We start from the raw sequence: 18,326 nt of genomic DNA, 5'->3' as shown, positions 1-18,326 counted from the left end.
ATCACAAAACATAACAGAAGAAGAAATTTTACAAACCATAAAAAGTTTTAAAATTGGAAAAGTCCCTGGATCAGACGGTATTCCTATAGAGTTTTATGTAAAATTTTATGATATTTTAAAAGAGGATCTGTTTTATGTTTTTACTGAAGTTTTTAATGATAAGGTTTTATTAAAATCCTGGAAAAAAGGGGAGGTCTCATTATTATATAAGAAAGGTGATAAGACAGACTTAAAAAACTGGAGACCTATAACCCTACTAAACTGTGACTATAAAATAATGGCAAAAATTTGTGCAAACCGCCTTAAAAAAATTATAGGAAAAATAATCCACTCAAACCAAGTATGTGGTGTGCCTGAGCGCAGTATCTGGGACAATCTAAACCTTGTTAAAGACTGTATTGAAGACATTAAAAACAGAAAAGGGAAGATGGCAATTTTATCAATTGACTTCGAAAAAGCTTTTGATCAGATTTCTCATTTTTATCTTTTTAAGGTTTTAGAAAAAATGGGCATACCAGAAAGGTTTTTATTATCTCTTAAAGCGTTTTATAAGGACTGCACAAGTAAGATTTTAGTAAATGGTTTCAAGACACAAGATGTTTTTTTAAAATCAGGGGTAAAACAGGGGTGCCCCCTGTCCCCACTACTTTTTATTTGTGCTCTTGAGCCACTTTTATGTGCAATCCGTAGAGATAGACAAATATGTGGTATCCCTCTACCTGGAAGCAAAGGAACAGAAGCAAAAGTGGTGGGTTACATGGACGATGTGGCGGTCCTTTGCCGAGATGCACCATCACTACAAAACTCACTCAAACAGATCCAATCCTTTTGTACAGCTTCTGGTTTTAAGGTTAATTTTAATAAGAGTAGTATTTTAAATATTGGGGAGATGATTTTACACTATGTTTTTATTCCAATAACTGACTCTATTAATATTTTAGGTATTTCTTTCTGTGAATCCAATAATGGTCTAAATAACTGGGAGGCGGTAGCTCAGAAAGTGAATACGAAAATATGTATGTGGAATATGAGAAAATTAACGATGGAGGGTAAAGTATTAATTATAAAAATGGTCATTTTGCCTCTTTTATTGTATTTGAGTTTGGTTTTCCCTCCCCCTGTAAATATTTTAAAAAAGATCACTAAAGCATGTTTTACTTTTTTCTGGAGTTCTAAGATGGAGAAATTAAAAAGAGAAATTGTAACAAAACCAAAGCTCAAAGGTGAGAAAGACTTTCCAGATTTTAGTAGGTTCCTTTTAATTAAATTTTTTTGCTTCTGTTTTAATGCCCTTTTTAAAAATCACTATTGGTCCTTTTTTATGCGTTATAACACTGGTTTTTTTATGAGAAAGTTTGGGTGGTTTGAAACGGTTTTATCATCTCCATATGCTTTTAAACTGCCAACGCATTATTTAATTTTAGAAAAAATAGTGATTCATTTTAATTTAGGGGGTAAAGAAGCGGGAGATCTACAAAATAGTAAGAAATTAATTAAAAGTCTTTGTAAAAATGAAGAGTTATGTAACATTGAGCGCTATGATGATGAACAAATATTGAATATATGGAAAGTCATTAATGCAAAATATCTTTTTAATATACAGAAAGATTTGGCTTGGAGCTGCGCACACCAATGTCTTCCGTGCCGGGCATTCCAACATAGAAGAGGACTCGTGAGGTCTGCCATTTGCCCAAGAAGCGGATGTCAAGAGGAGGAATCAGTGAAACATCTACTATGGACTTGTCCTTTTGCAAAAGCGTTCTGGAGAAAATTGCTCCCTCTGATGGAAAAAGTGGCAGACCTCAAAGACTTTAACTACGCCACAATACTTTATGGACTTATGGAATGCCCAACAGAAGACCAAAAAATTATGGCATGGAAGACAATAAATTGCGCCAAAATAGCTCTCTGGAAAGCCCGAAATATTTTAATTTTTAATCATGATGAATTGTCTTTAAATGATGTTTTTAGTTTTTGTTTAAGTGAAATGTATGTATATTTTTTATTAGATAAAAAAAATAATCCAAATATCTCCCTAAAATGGGATGTCAATGTATGGAACACATTTTGAATTTTTGTAACATTTTATTAATTTGAATATATGCAAATTTCTATCCTATTTGAATAATTTATGTTTTTAAGTCTCGTATGTTTCGAGACAATGTATAAAAATTTGTAATGATGTAAAATGTTGCTTTTATTTCTGTACATCTGTGTAATTTTTAAATAAAACTGGTTTTATCCCTGTGAGGGGATAGCCAAATTAAAAAAATCTGTTCTTATCAGTTTAATATCTGATACGTCCCCTATCTGGGGACCATATATTAAATGGATTTTTAGAACAGGGAGATGGAAAAAGAGCTTGCTCTGTCCACTCCACGCATTGACCTGGTATTGCAGTATCTCCAGGACCGGTGCACCCCTTCTTTAATGCAGTTTCTAAAATCAGAAAGAATTGAATTCAATGTTTTTTGTTCATTTTGCTTGTTTGTCGGATTTTGGGATGGACTCTTTGGCTTTGCTTTTCTTCTCCTCATTGGATTTTTCATGTTAAAAGTTGCAGAAGCCAGATGACAAGCTCATTTTGGTTCAACTTCAGCAACTGTGCATTGCATTGCCATGTAATGTAATGCAATGCTATCTATCTAGCTCTCCCTCTTTACTTCCTTTTGGATAAACAGACATATTAGGCAAGCATTTTGGAGCTTTCACCTAAATAACTACAGGTGGTGAGATAAGCTGCACAATATAATTGACCTTTCAGTATATTGTTGCACACACACCATCTATTTAGCAAATGCCCTTGTTATCAACAGCAGCCTTTTAAACTCACCTGAGCTAACAGGTATGTGAGCTGGTTACTCTGCTGCGCTTAAAATTTCTTTTTTGGTTTGCTACAATGCCTTTTGTGAAACGTTGTCTCCCTCTGCTGGAACACTGACTTCTTTCATTTAATGCCTGCAGACTATAAAAGAGAAACCAACCCAAAAAGTTTGGTTGATTAGTCTGTGGCATTCTTTTAAACTGTTGCTTATGGCGGTCTCTGTGAGCTTCTCAGTGACATTCAGCCATCCAGGTATCCCGCCTGCAGTAGATGGAATGTGGCAATGGAACGCTGGCTGCGCATGTCATAATAGGCTCTGAGCCTTTATATACCTGCGCACAGCAGCAGCCACCTTCAGTCTGCTGCTGGACAGCCAGCAGCAGCAGCAGGAAAGGTAAGTAATCAGCAACCCTCCTGCTAAGTGTAGACAGCTGCTCGTTCCACCCCCCCCCGCCTTAATTGGTTCTCCTCCCTTCCAACGGTGTTGAGGCGGGTGGGAACAGCCGGGGGTGAGGGTGCTGTGCTAAAAGAGGTGGAGTTATGCAGATCTAAAACGCGTGGATTGCAGCAGCAGCAAGCTGAAAAGTGCAGGCATGTGAGGGATCTAGAGGTTGACAGCATGTCTTCTTAACGGGAGTCCAGGTGGCCATCTCCACAAATGGACTTTTCAGGATCCTTGGGTGGCACCGTAGTCCGAAACCAATTCTGGTTATCGCTTCTCGGCCTTTTGGCTTAGATCTTGTATCTGATCAGAAGGATCCTATAGTGTCTCCCCCTCGGCCTTGCAGCATCGCCACTTAGGTGGCTTAAGCTGCCTGCTGCTATTGGGGGGGGTCCAGAGGAAACGAGAGGTGATAATGGGCGTCAAGATTCGCTATGCCGGGACCGATGATATTCGGGTCAAAAATGCTTTTCGCATTGATATTGAGGAGTCGAGGAGGAATTTCTTTAACCTGCGGTTCTTGGTGGAAGTCGTCATCTTCAAGATTTTGAATGTTGGTCGTGGAGACATCATTTGCCTACAGGAGTTCCCAAAGAATGGCCGGTACGTTTTAGTCCTTGATCGTATGGCAGCTTGCCAGAATCTTTTCAAGACTCTAAAGGATCAGCAAGCCTTGGATCATCCGGCTCTTGATGGGCTTACATTCACGGTATTGTATACTAAGGGGGAAGTGCCAGTTATTGTGTTTATGCACAACCCCCTTGTGGATGTGGAGGACATTACTAGATTCCTGAACCGTCATTGCAGCTATGTGTCCTACTCACACATGGTGAGGAATGAGGTGGGCTTGTGGACTGGCAAACACAAATTTTTTGTACGGTTCCAGGAGGACCCCCAGGGACCTGGGGGTATCCACTACCCTCCCCTCAGTTTTGCCATCGGGAGGGATAGAGGGTATATGTATTTTCCTGGTGCTCCGCGTTTTTGCAGGAAGTGTAAATCCTTTGGACACTACCAAGAGGACTGCACGGTGCAGAAGTTTTGTGGGAAATGCAATAAAGAGGGTCATCTGGCAATGGAGTGTACTAACTCCATGGTTTGTAATGCATGTGGCGAGGAGGGACACGCTTTCAAGGACTGTCCCCATCGTTCCAGGTCATATGCAGAGGCCGTGTCCCCACGTCCTACTACTGCCGCCACTATTGGTGAGGCGATCGAGGCAGTAAGGGACTTCATGGAAGAGATGGAGCAAGCACCCGATCCTGCTGGTGGAAGCGCTGTTGAGATAGAGCCTGCAGATATGTCAATTCTGCTTGATGTGAGTGGTGAGGGAGAAGTGAGCGGTTCACTCTCCACAACGCCGGTGTTGGCTTTGGAAAGCTCAGAGGCAATTCATGAAGGTGGTGGTGGCCAGGGTGACTTCACCGGGGTTGTGGTGAGGCCCCCTGATGAGGATTCTGATGTGTCTTCTGCAAAGAAGTTCCGGCCAGATTTTTCACCTGCCAGTATTGGGAGCATCAGCCCCTTAAGTGATAGGAGCTATCCCGAGAGCTACAGTGCCTCTCCTAGGAGGTCTTTTTTGGAGGAGGGGGCCAGCATTCTCTGCTTAACATCAGGAATCGAGTTTCAAGACGAGAAAGGTTGACTCTTCGGTGGGGGGTATGTTCTTTTTTACCGAATATGGTTAAAAAATGGGCTCCAACGTGGGCTGTAGTGTACTGTCAATAAATGTAAGGCTTATAAAATCTAAGCCTAGAAGATTGGCTATACTGGAAGAACTAAAAAATCTTGGAGCAAATATTTACTATCTGCAAGAGTGCGGAATTGAAGAGTCACCTCCTGAAAAGGACTGGGTATATGGGTATAGCATTTGGTCAGGTTCAATGACAAACAAAAATGATGGTGTGGGGATTTTGTTGGGGAATAGGGATTTAAGTTTTGAAAATTATATGGTGGTGGAGCCAGGTCGTTGTATAATGGCAGTGGTTAAGGGGAGAGGGTGGAGGGTGAAAATTGTTAACGTGTATTGTCCAATTAACAAAGGGGATAGGTTAGCACTATTAGAGAAAATACGTTTATTTTTGCCTGGAAGGATTCCAATATTATTAGTTGGTGATTTCAATTGTGTTTCTGAAGGGGAAATTGATGTCACGGGTAAGGTCCTTAATCAAATTACATCTGATTTTTCTTTTTTAGATGCAGCGGAATTTTTGAGTAAGCCACCACCGGCCACATATAGAGCTGATAGGGGAGGAATAGTGTCCAGGATTGACCGCATGCTGTATACAAATAGAGGTTTGGTGTGTAAATTTTTTAAACAGCATGTTTTTTCTTTCACAGACCATGAATGTTTGTGGGGTATGTTTGAAGGTGATAAAAAAATGGTGCATGGTGTTGGGGTATGGAAGCTAAATGTTAGGTTGTTAGAGGATGTTAGGGTTATGAGAGACTTCGAAAGTAAGTATGAATGGTGGAGGTCTAGGAAAAATAATTTTGTGGATGTGACTGTATGGTGGGATTGGGTGAAAGTGGAAATTAAGATTTTTTTTAGGAGGTGGGGTTATAAAAAAGCAGCAATTGAAAGAGGCAGATTTAAAGATTTAAATATGAGGATTGAGTGGTTACATAAAATGAGTATGAAAGGAATTGATGTTAGTGATCAACTCAGAGGAGCGAGAGATGAGATGAAGCGTGTTTTGGAAAAGCGTGGGAAGGAAATTATTTTTAGGACGAGAGTTGAGCATTTGGATATGGATGAGAAGTGTATGAGGTACTTTTTTAAAAAAATGTGCAGTAAAAAAGATGAGTTGGATGAGGTTGTAAATGATAATGGTATGACTGTGGTTGGAAGGGAAGTGTTGGATGAGGTACATAGTTTCTATAGTAGTTTATTTGAGTCTAAATGGGTGGATGGGGGTTTGAAAAAGCATGTGTTAGGTATGTTGGAGAGTCAGCTTGAATCAGGGGAACGTGAGTGTTTGAGTGAAGATATTGTTTTTGATGAGGTTAAAAAGGCGGTGGATGGTGCGAAAAAGAATAAAACACCTGGGAAAGATGGGTTGCCTGTGGAGTTTTATGTAAAAGCATGGGATGTGATTGGTGTTGATTTTGTGGAGGTATGTCAATATATGTGGATGAATGGTGTACTTTGTAATTCCATGAAAGAAGGAGTAGTTGTTTTACTATATAAGAAGGGTGAGAAAAAGAATTTGCGTAATTGGAGGCCGATTACATTACTCAATGCAGATTATAAAGTCTTTAGCAAAATTCTGGCTAACCGTATGCGTGGGGTGATTGGAAGTGTGGTTGGTGATGATCAAGTGTGCGCGGTGCCAGGTAGGTGTATGACTGATAACCTCTTGTTGTTGAGGGACGTAATTGGAGATTGTATGTTTAGGAAGGGGAAATGTATGGTTTTTTGTGTGGATTTTGAGAAAGCTTTTGATAGAGTGTCGCATGCGTTTATGTTTGAGGTGTTAGTTAGGATGGGTTTTCCTAGTGTTTTTGTGAATGCCATAAGGTGTTTGTATGATGGTGTGGTGAGTGAAGTGTTAGTGAATGGATGTTTGAGTGAGAAGGTGTGCATAAAATCAGGGGTCAGGCAGGGGTGTCCGTTGTCCCCTGTCCTGTTTATAAGTGTGATTGAGCCCCTGTTGTGCATGATTCGGAAAGAGAAAGTGATGAATGGTCTTCTGATCCCAGGGAGTGGTGGAAAGACTGTAAAGGTAATGGGGTATATGGACGATGTTGTTGTGGTGAGTGATAATATGGCTGCTATGAATCGAGCAAGGTTGCTTTTAGATTTCTTTTGTGGTGCATCTGGTTTTAGGGTGAATTGGGGGAAGTGTAGCTTTAAGTGTTTCGGGGATTCGAGTGTTAGGATGCATGGTGTGATATGTGAAGAAGGTGCTATTAAGGTTTTGGGGGTGTGGTTTAACAAAGATCTGAAAGGGAATGAGAGATGGGATGAATGCGGTAAGAGGATTGAACAGAAGTTAAATTTTTGGAGGTTGCGGGACTTGACATTGTCAGGCAAAGTCCTTATTATTAAGTCAGTGATTCTTCCTATGTTACTTTTTGTGTCAGTGGTTTTTCCAGCCCCTTATAGGGGTTTTAGGCGGATTGAGAAGCTAATTTTTACGTTTTATTGGGAAAGTAAGATGGAAAAACTTAAAAGGGAATATTTGTGTAAGTTACGTGAACATGGGGGAATGGATTTCCCAAATTTTGAAATTTGTCTTGGTTTAAATTTTATTAAAACAGTGGTTGTTCTGTTAGGTAGGGATAACAAGACGGCTTATATGATTAAATATATGGCTGGATGGATGTTGTTTGGGTTGAAATGGATGAGAAGGGATGCAAGAGTGCCTGTTTCGTTTAAATGTCCAGTGTGGTATGAGTTTGTTGAAAAATTTGTTGTCAAGCATGATTTGTTGGATGTTCCTATGGGTGATTTCAAAGTGATAAGGAATGTAAGGAGAAGGATGCGAGTTAGAGAGTTTGAATGTAACATTAGGGGCTTGAGATCGAGTGAAGCGTTGTGTGTATGGAGGAACCTGAGTATAAAAGGAATATCGAATAGGCAGCGTGATATCGTATGGATGAGTTTGCATGAGATTTTGCCTGTGAGAGAGGTACAGAAGAGGAGGGATCTGATTAGAACAGAGGTATGTCCGAGGGATGGATGTGGGGCGAGTGAAACTGTTATGCATTTGGTTTGGAATTGTGATTATGCTCAGAGTGTTTGGAAGGGAGTGGGTGGTTTATGCAAGGAACTAGCGGGCGTGAATTTTATAAATTGGAGAGTGGTAATGTTTGGGATGGGTGCAAGTAGCCGGGTGAAAGAGAGATTGTTGTGGTTGATAATGGCATGTGTAATAGAAAGTCTGTGGGACGTTAGGAATTTGTGTTTATTTAAAAGGAAAATAATCTCAGTTAATAATTGTGTTAGGATGGTTTTGTCAAGGTTATACATAGTTTATTTATGGGATAGCCGTGGCGGTGGTGGCTCTGATTCAGAAGGTTTTTGGAAAGTCAAAAAATGGAGGTCACTGGTAAAGTACCAGTAAGTCCTTGTTTAAGTGTTGTGATCTGTCATTTTTTATGACAATGGTATGTTTTTATAGTTTTTGTCCATTCAAAAGGTCTTACAACTGTTTCAGTATAAAGTTATAAATATGAAATAAAGAAAGTACCATTATGATGTAAGACTGGGCAACGTAGTATGAGTTTTTATACTATTGATTGTTGCTTGAAAAATTTTACTGAATGGTATAAAAAAAAAATCTGTTCTTATCAGTTTAATATCTGATACGTCCCCTATCTGGGGACCATATATTAAATGGATTTTTAGAACAGGGAGATGGAAAAAGAGCTTGCTCTGTCCACTCCACGCATTGACCTGGTATTGCAGTATCTCCAGGACCGGTGCACCCCTTCTTTAATGCAGTTTCTAAAATCAGAAAGAATTGAATTCAATGCTTTTTGTTCATTTTGCTTGTTTGTCGGATTTTGTCATATTCTAGAATACACAATGCGTTAGAATCGGGCCACCATCTAGTAAACAATAATTCCAATCATAGACAAACCTCATGTGACACTGGATCAAACTGCCCGAACAGCTGCCCCATGGTGATGGCTTTAGGGTTCACTGTCCGGTAAATCACTTTTTCTTCTTCGCACCCTCGCTCATTCATAAGAGACAGCGTATCAGCGAGGACGTGGAGGACCTTCGTTTTTCCAGAGAACGGCTCTCCAACCAACATAAAACTGTACGGGATAAACAAAATGCAGCATGGTCCATTGTATAAAATGGAAACAGCGAAGAATAAATCCCCCGTCCCATGGACTTCTGTAGTTACAGCTTACCCGTTTCTGACAATCATCATCTCATACGTCTGGATCATTTCCTCCAGGAAGACCTTCTCGGGCTGGATGTTGTGTCCAGCACAGCTCTCCTGTGCGCATTCCAGTAAATCCTGAGCAAAAGGAAGGTAAAATATTTCATCAGTCTGTTTACAGTGGATCCAATTAGAGGTGGGAGAATACATTTTCAGGAACCAGATCAGTATTCTGTGGCCGCTGGACAGGACCCATGAGAGCCGCCTCTTAGCTGCCGGCATCCCCGGCTCCTCTTCTGATTATATGGCCTGGTGTACATCATGCTGCAACCATAACGTCATGCCAGGCCGGCTAATCTGAAGAAGAGACGGGGGGCAGGAAGAAATAAGGTGGCTCTCAGGGGTCTCATTTAGTGCCCACCACTGACCTGATGTCACGCACAGTGTAGGAAAGACAAAGTGCGACACAAAGGGATGAGGGGAAGGGAGCCCAGATACTAGGGAAAGGGGGAAATGGAGACCTCCTAGGCTGATCTGCAATCACCCTGTCTCCCCTACCGACTCTATATTGGTTCCTCACCAATTGCCGCACAGGAACCTATCCCTGTATTTCCTTAGCGCTTGACCCTGGATAGGGAAGGGGGGTGAGCACTAGTCGATCCCCACTGACAACTAAAGACAGCAAGGGGAGACAGACACAGGGGAAGTAGCTTAGCTTGAGTCGACTTCAGAGAGATGGCACACACATCCTCTTAGCACCAGAGAGGAAGTAAGAACTGCACTTGCTCCAAGCCTTCACAAGGGGTCATGTGAATATCAATGGCACCTCTGTGTAGCAACCTGGAAATATTTAAACACCCAGGCCTGATTGTCAATTAGAACAGGAGGGAGGTAGCCGCTGGGTCCTACAGTGAGACCGCTAAGAAGATGTCCGTAATGCCAAACGAAGGGATCTCCTGCAACCAACTGCAGGGCGACTGTCTGTCACATCTGACGCACCCATGACACCTGGCCATTGGATCAGTCTCCTGCGAATCGATTCATTCATCTAAAAAAAAATGTCTCCATAACCTACAACTAAACTAGCGATAAATCACTCTCAGATGTTTTAACCATTTTTTTTCTACATCAGATCATCCTGCATTGGAGGTATACGTGAGCCCCCTTACCTCTGGTGCCCCTGTGCAGCTGCCCAGGTTGCACTAATGGGACCGGACGATGAGTGACAAGGTCATGTAACACAATTCCAAAGCAGTGGACCAGGATCGGGTGATTTCAATGGGATTGGTCTACCCTCTACTGTGTATGGGGGCCTCATGACAGATTATGTTGGGGGACATAAAAATCGGGCGGTTGGAATTTAATCACCCAATCCTTACTTTCTGACCCTGAAATTAGCAGCTGACATAAGATTCTGGCAGCGACTCTGTCTTAGAGAAAACAGGAATGAGCATTCCTGAATATGGGGGAGCCGGGAAAGATAACTGTCATCCTAATGATAGCTGGCCCGCTATATAGGACCTATCACTTGCCATTAATATGCAATTTTATTACCTGGTGTAAATGCCGCTGTTCTCCTGAATTCGGTGTTGTTTTTCTTTTGCTCCTGCGTCTCTCCATTCCTGAGATATAGCCGCTTTATAGAAATCTAGTTCATAATTTTTAATAGCCAAGTGGGCGTGGTCATCAAGTCCTCTCTGTGGGAGTCTTCAGGAAGGCCTTGCCCAGTTGGCTTAAAGGGCTAGAGGAGAGTGACAGATGTCAGGAACGGAGAGGAGCAGGAAGAAAAGAAAAACAATGCCGGAGTCAGGAGAACAGCGGCATTTACATATTTATGGCGAGGGACAAGTCCTCTTTAAGTCTTGGAAAACCCCTTTAAGACACTATTATATTTTAATACCTTATAGTCGGCTTCCGGAAGTTGAATGCCAGGGAACAGGTCGCTGGTAATCCTATTGAACAGAGGAATATCATGAGACAAAAATTTGGGTTCGTTTACATCCTTAATTGACCGCAAGAGCTAAATAGAATGAAAAAGGATTAAATGATAAAATAATTCATATACAATATGACATGAAACAATATTAAAAGTGAAGAACCCCATTACAAAGGAGCAGTCAGTTCTTGTGGTATGTCTGTATTAGTAAAGAATAGTATTCTCCAAAAAATAAGTATGAAACCTCTTTTCCTAAAACGCTACATTGTATCGTCCCTCTGTTATACCTCCTGGAAATGTATGTGTAAATGATATATAATGTATATGTGGCACCCCAGGGGTCTGGTCTCCACAATAATAGCAATATTATGTCTGAGAGCAGGTGGGAGGTCTCTTGGTCAGGAATCCTATGCATGCCACACCTCCTGCCCAGTCCTGGGAGGGGAAGAACTTCCCCTATATAAACCTGGGGCTGAGGCAGGGTTAGAGACTAGAGTAGAGAGAAGAGAAGCAGCCATAGGAAGAAACAACAGGAGCTCTGTGGGAGCAGTGCTACAAGGAGTCAGGGGCTGGCAGCTGCAGAGCTCGCCCTGACTGAGAAGTTATCACCGGACCCGGAGTCCGAGGCTGTGGGGACTAATCTTTACCCAGCAGCAGAAAACGACCGGCAGGGGATTGCAGGTCCTCTGGCCCAGAAACCTGAAGGCACGGTCACACGCGTGGGACCAGCACCGCCATCGTTGAGCGGAAGCCATTAGAAGGCCCCGAGTCACCGGCCATACGGGTGAGCACCACACGGTACACTCAGGGACGTGGGCTACTTTTACCCGCCTCTAGCAAGGTAGCCAGAAGAGTACAGTTAGTTGGGAAGGCCTACAACTCCGCCTGGCCAGGGGAAATCCCATCTGCTCAAGGACTGACCAGGCCCCGATCGCTAGCAAGTACTCCGGGAGGGTCTATCTTTGTCACCAGTAAAGACCCTGAACTACACCGCATCGTCTCTGAGTGGTTCCTGCTACCCCCATCATCCATGTCGGCTGCCCTGAGGCCATACCCCTCCCGTTGGGGGTTATACCATCCACGCTGCACCATCCTTCCACCGGCCTCAGCGGTCTGCCCTGCAGCGGCAGCTCCATAGCTGCATTCAACGGGTGGCGTAGTCGTCCTACATCTACTGCTAATATACTGCCTCCTAGTTTGACACCCTGGGCACGGACCGGGTCACCGCCACAAGGACTACTACCCCTATCCAGATCCGGCTCCGGGTATCCCCTGAACATGGCCCAGGGGGCGCGTCAACTTTTGGCGTAGTCGGCAGGATTTCGTGCCCGCAACCACCGGGTACTGCGTGCCTGAAAAAGAGACTTTTAAAACTTACCTGTGGTAAAGATTCCCGCCATCCGGCGCCATCTTCAGCCTTCTTCCCGCCATCGGTGAAGATTCCCGCCATCCGGCGCCATTTTCAGCCTTCTTCCCGCCATCCGTGAAGTTTTCCCGCCATCCGGCGCCATCTTCAGCCTTCTTCCCGCCATCCGTGGAGTTTTCCCGCCGTTGGACGCCATCTTGAAGACGCCGCGCGGGAAGAAGAGGGGCGTGGACTCCGAAAGCGCGCGAGAACTGAAGCCCCGCCTCACATCCGGACGTCGCGTAAGGTCCTGGAAGGAGCCCAGCAGACGCTGACGTCACAGGCGCGCGACGGAAGGTCCTCAACCCTGACGATCCACTGCGGAACCGCGACCTACGGAAGAGGATCATCGCAAGGTAGGCCACGGTCCACTAGGGGGGAGGAAGATGTCGGATACGGAGGAGAGCTTCACTGCCTCAACCCCCGCCAGCGCCAGCGCTGCTGCAGTCATGCCTTTCACCATGCCCTATATCCCGGGAGCAGCCTGGCTACCCGAATACTCAGGGGAGTCACATACCCTGAATGACTTTAGAGAGAAGCTGGATAGCCTCTTCCAGGTGTACCCCCTCACAGAAGAGCAAAAAGTGAGCATCCTGGTGGCCCAACTAACCGGGGCAGCCCAAAGGGAGGTAAAGTCCTGGCCACCTGGGAGGAGGACTGTCGCAGGGATACTAACCCGGCTGAGGGACACCTTTGATACCCGCACCTCAGCCGAGATTAAGCTTAGATTCTATGGGTGCAAGCAGCGAGCACATGAGAGTATAAGGGACTATGCACTCAACCTACAAGAGGCCCTGAGAGCCATTAAGCAGACCGACCCTGACAGCGTGGGAAACGAGGACAGGCTGTTGACCGAACAATTTATAGAGGGACTATATTGCAATGTCCACCGAACCCAGTTGCGGGCCATAGCCTTACAGGATCCTCATCTGGACTTTGCACAGTTCAAGGACAGAGCCATCCGGGTGCTCCGAGAACCGGCACCGGGTGGCGTTGTGGCCCACAGGCGCCCTGCTACCGCTTACCACCAGGAGGCGACACCCTTGTCGGCAGGGCCAGTGGGAGCTGATGCGCAGGCTTTGAACAATGACCCGGCTCCAGACCTGCACCATCAGGTCCAAGAGCTAGCTAAAAGCGTTGCTGCGCTAACCCGAACTGTGCAGTCTTTACAGGTTTCCACTCCAGGGAAGATCCAGCTGGCATCCGGACCGGAGGACATCCCGTGGCGTCGACCAAAGAGGACCCCACCGGCCAGAGGAAGACCCAGCGACCGGTACAACGAGGACAGACAACGCATCTGCCGCCGCTGCAATCAACCCCGACATATGGCAAGGTGCTGTCCTTTAAACTGGCACAACCTGGGGTAGAGGGCCAACCCCCAGGAAAAAGATCACCAGGCCCATCGAACTGGCGCGACAAATATGTAGGAGGACGTCCAGTCTTGCCTGTGGTACTGGATGGCATTCCTATGAGTGCCCTACTGGACACCGGGTCACAGGTCACCACCATCCCGTACGTGCTCTTCAAGCAGTACTGGAATGACTCGGATATAACCCGCTACCCTGACGACGACTTGAGTATCATCGCCAGCAATGGTCAACCCGTGCCGCAGATCGGATTTAAAGAGATGACCATTAAAATCGGTAGAGTCGAACTGGCAGCACAGGGACTGATCATTGTAGACATTGACAAGCGCGAGAGTCACCCAAAGATAACTTTAGGAACTAATGTGATTGAAAATTGTCTTGCAGAGGTGATTTTCATTTTACAGCAGGTTGCCAAGAACGCCAGCTCCGGCCAGCAGCGAGTGCTCCAGAAAGAGATCCGGGCACTGATGCGACGGCAACAGGTGGAACTCTCCGGCGGTGAGATTGGTAGCGTAAGAATGTGTGACCCTTTCCCTATTGCTATGCCCCCGAAAAGTGAAATGATGATTTGGTGCCGGGCAGCTATTGGTCTGAGAGGTAGAGATTACCAGGCAATGGTAGAACCAGTCTATTCAGACAGTAGGCCCACCATTTTCACAGCCCGGGGGGTAGTTGATGTACGCCATGGGAGGGTGCCCGTTCGCATAATAAATATCGGGAAAAGGGAAGTATACCTGCCCCGGTATGCCACGCTAGCCAAATTATATACCATCAACCAAAACTCTATAGAGTCTGTGGAACCCTTGCCTCCATCTCACCCGGAGGAAGGTAACGGCTCTAAGAAAATAATGGAGGATTGGTGTCAGCAACTACATTTGGGTACTGACTCCACTCCCTCCCACCAGAAACAGGGAGTCTACCGGGTGGTTCAAGAGTACGAGAGAGTGTTTAGTAAACACCCGTTAGACTTCGGGCGAGTCAAGGGGGTAGAACACCACATCCCCACGGGAGACCATCCTCCCATAAAAGAGAGGTATCGACCCGAACCCCCTGCACACTACCAACACGCCAAGGGGATGCTTAGAGACATGAAGGAGGCTGGGGTAATCAGGGATAGCTGTAGCCCCTGGGCAGCCCCACTAGTCTTAGTCAAAAAGAAAGACAACACCATGAGGATGTGTGTAGATTACCGGAAAATCAACCGTATCACACACAAGGATGCGTACCCCTTACCAAGGATAGAGGAGTCTTTGGCTGCTTTAAGATCTGCTAACTTCTTCTCTACCTTGGATCTCACTAGCGGGTACTGGCAGGTTCCTGTAGCAGAGGCGGACCGGGAGAAAACCGCATTCACCACCCCGATGGGACTCAGCGAGTTTACTTGTATGCAGTTCGGACTCTGCAATGCACCAGGAACCTTCCAACGATTAATGAAGTGCTGTCTGGTACACAGAAACTTCGAGACGGTCCTGTTGTACCTGGACGATGTCATCGTATATTCCAAGACTTATGAGGACCACCTGAAACACCTGGCGGAAGTGTTCGAAGCCCTGGCAAGATACGGCCTGAAGGTGAAACCCTCTAAATGTCACCTCCTGAAGCCAAAGGTGCAGTACCTGGGACACGTGGTGAGTGCTGACGGAGTGGCTCCCGACCCTGATAAGATCACCGCAATTAAGGAATGGCCAAGCCCCTCCAGCGTAAAGGAAGTGAGGCAGTTCCTCGGGTTGGTAGGCTACTACCGAAGGTTTATTCCCGGTTTCACCAAAAAGGCAGCTCCTATGCAGGACCTCCTGATAGGCCAGTCCAGGAAGGCCAAGAACCAGAAGCCACCCTTCAGATGGGAGAAGCTAGAAGAAGAGTCCTTCCGCCAGCTGAAGATGGCCCTCACTGGGGATGAAATCCTGGCATACCCTGATTATAGCCAGCCCTTTATCATCTACACCGACGCCAGTAACATCGGGCTAGGAGCCGTACTGTCCCAGATCCAGCAGGGGAAAGAACGGGTAATTGCTTACGCCAGCCGAAAACTGCGACCCACCGAAAGAAACCCTGAAAATTACAGCTCATTTAAGCTAGAGTTCCTGGCAGTGGTGTGGGCAGTCACCGAACGCTTTAAGCACTACCTCGCTTCTTCCCGGTTCACCGTGTACACGGATAACAACCCGTTGACACACCTGGACACTGCAAGACTCGGTGCCCTAGAGCAAAGATGGATGGCCCGCTTGTCCAACTATGAGTTCACAATCAGGTACCGGGCAGGACGCTCCAATACCAACGCGGACGCCCTGTCCAGGATGCCAAATCTACCGGACGTAGGGGAAGATTCAGAGGGACTGGAAGAAGTTGAACTCCCCGCATTCCACCGTCATGGGACTATCCAGTATTCCCACCGTGTAAGGAGTAAATCCGCTACGTTCAACCCTTTACCTCATTACAACTGGGCGGAGACGCAAGACAGTGACCCTGCCGTCCGACTGGTAAAGGAGATGCTGACTCGGCCAGATGCACGCCTTGACCCAGACGCTCCGGAGGAAGCCAAGCAACTGTGGGCTGAGAAGAGTCGACTGTTCCTTTACAAGGGGAAGTTGTGCCGCAGAATGGTTAACTCCCGGACGCATGAACTAATCTGGCAAGTAGTGGTGCCAAGAAGAGACGCAGCTATGGTGATGGAGGCATACCACGACGGAGCTGGGCACTTCGGATGGAAGAAGCTGGAGTTCCTGCTGCGCGGGCGGTTCCATTGGGTAGGCATGAGGGGAACCATCGAGAGGTGGTGCAGAGACTGTGGCCCGTGCAACCTAAGAAGGAAGGACCGTGCCAGCCAGAAGACTCCCCTGCAGTCCATCGTCACCCGGCAGCCGTTGGAACTGGTAGCCTTGGATCATGTAAAACTGACCCCAAGAAGAAGTGGCTACGTCTACGCGCTAACCATCGTGGATCACTACTCCCGGTTCTTGGTTGTCGTCCCCGTCAAGGACTTAACAGCTCGAACAGCAGCTAGAGCCTTCCAGCAGCATTTCTGCCGTCCACACGGGTACCCGGACCAAGTGTTGACGGATCAGGGACCTGCCTTTGAAGCGGAGGTCTTCCAAGAATTCTGCACTCTGTATGGCTGCCGGAAGATAAGGACGACACCCTATCATCCGCAAACTAATGGACTTTGTGAGAAAATGAACCAGGTGGTGATAGATCTTCTGAAAACATTGCCCCTGGAAGAACGCAGTCTGTGGCCCGAGAGGCTGCCCGACCTAGTGGACCTATACAACCACATCCCGGTAGGTTCCACCAACTGTACCCCGGCTTACCTGATGAGGGCAAGACCTGGTAAGCTACCTGTTGACCTGGAGATGGGAGTCCTGACACCCGAGGACACTTCACCAGAAGCAGACTGGGATACAGAGAGGCAGCAGCAGTACCGGAAAGTACAGGAGAGCGTGGAGCGTAGTCTCTGTCAAGCTAGGGAAAGACAAGAGAAAACTTACAACCAGTATGCTCCCGCTGTTCCCCTGGTGCCCGGAGAGTAGGTCTTGAAGAGGAAAAGACGGCTCCACAAGTTGGACGACCAGTGAGAGAAGGACCCATACACCGTACTGCCCTCAAGCCACGACAACCCGAAGGTCTGTACCATCAGCAAAGACGGAGGGGAAACCACAGCCATTGTATCCCGGGATCACCTGAAGAAGTGTCCCGAACAGCTACGGAACCCTGAAGAGGAACAAGAAGACCCTCGACCCGTAGAGGAAAGGGAAGATATGGTTAGTACTGTGCTCGGAGACTTCCCTCGGTCCTGGACTCAAGTCAATGGTGCAGTTGTGGTACCCGTCCTCACGTTCTTCCAACCAGCATCCCAAGTACTTACGGAGCAACCGGTAGAGCTGGAAGAACAGCCGGTCCAGGAGGCAGAAGACTCCACACAAGCAGATCAGGAGGATCAACCCTCTGCTTATAGTGAGCCTGCCATACCCCTAGTGACCCAAAGAGTCCGTAGACGGCTGCCCAGTTTACCCTTGACAGCTCCTATACCCTGTAGCTCAGGACCAGTCAGCCAGCTCCGTAGGTCCACTAGGGTCACTAGAGGCCAGTTGCCCGTATGGTGGAGGATCTAAGTGTTTAAGCTGTTTTATTAATGTTTACCTGTTTATTGTTGCTTGTGTATAATTTTGTGTTTCTAGTTATTTATAGGAGTCTTTGGTGGATTTACCGGGAATCCTTTGTGTATAGTTGGAGCGTAACCCAGGACGGACTAAAGACTGTTAAGGACTCGGGGCAGGACAGACCCCTACCTGGTTACGTCTCCCTGTTTTGGTGAAATGGACACCTTTGTTTTCTTCAAAGACTGCACCCGGTTGCGGACACGCCGTGACCATTTAATGTATTTTATTGTTGTTGTTATACCCTGTTATGTATACAAAAATATGTTTAGTCCCGGAGTACTAAATTTCACTAGGGGGGAATGTGGCACCCCAGGGGTCTGGTCTCCACAATAATAGCAATATTATGTCTGAGAGC

The 18,326-nt window shown here is 46.2% G+C and overlaps 2 non-coding genes across 2 annotated transcripts; both read left to right on the top strand.

The window, feature by feature from the left end:
- The first annotated feature begins 2,240 nt into the window (after positions 1 to 2,240).
- Positions 2,241 to 2,425, top strand: LOC141204280 (U2 spliceosomal RNA). The gene has a single exon (XR_012275238.1). It is a non-coding gene; the product is annotated as a U2 spliceosomal RNA (small nuclear RNA).
- A 6,097-nt stretch (positions 2,426 to 8,522) lies between these two features.
- Positions 8,523 to 8,704, top strand: LOC141204277 (U2 spliceosomal RNA). The gene has a single exon (XR_012275235.1). It is a non-coding gene; the product is annotated as a U2 spliceosomal RNA (small nuclear RNA).
- Positions 8,705 to 18,326: the final 9,622 nt, after the last annotated feature.

The sequence above is a fragment of the Phyllobates terribilis genome, unplaced genomic scaffold (assembly GCF_046119375.1).
Source record: "Phyllobates terribilis strain yellow unplaced genomic scaffold, ASM4611937v1 Scaffold_134__1_contigs__length_4944459, whole genome shotgun sequence".
In the NCBI taxonomy this organism is placed as follows: Eukaryota; Metazoa; Chordata; class Amphibia; order Anura; family Dendrobatidae; genus Phyllobates; species Phyllobates terribilis.
The sequence above is the reverse complement of the archived record's forward strand: the minus strand, read 5'-3'. Positions and strand labels throughout refer to the sequence as shown.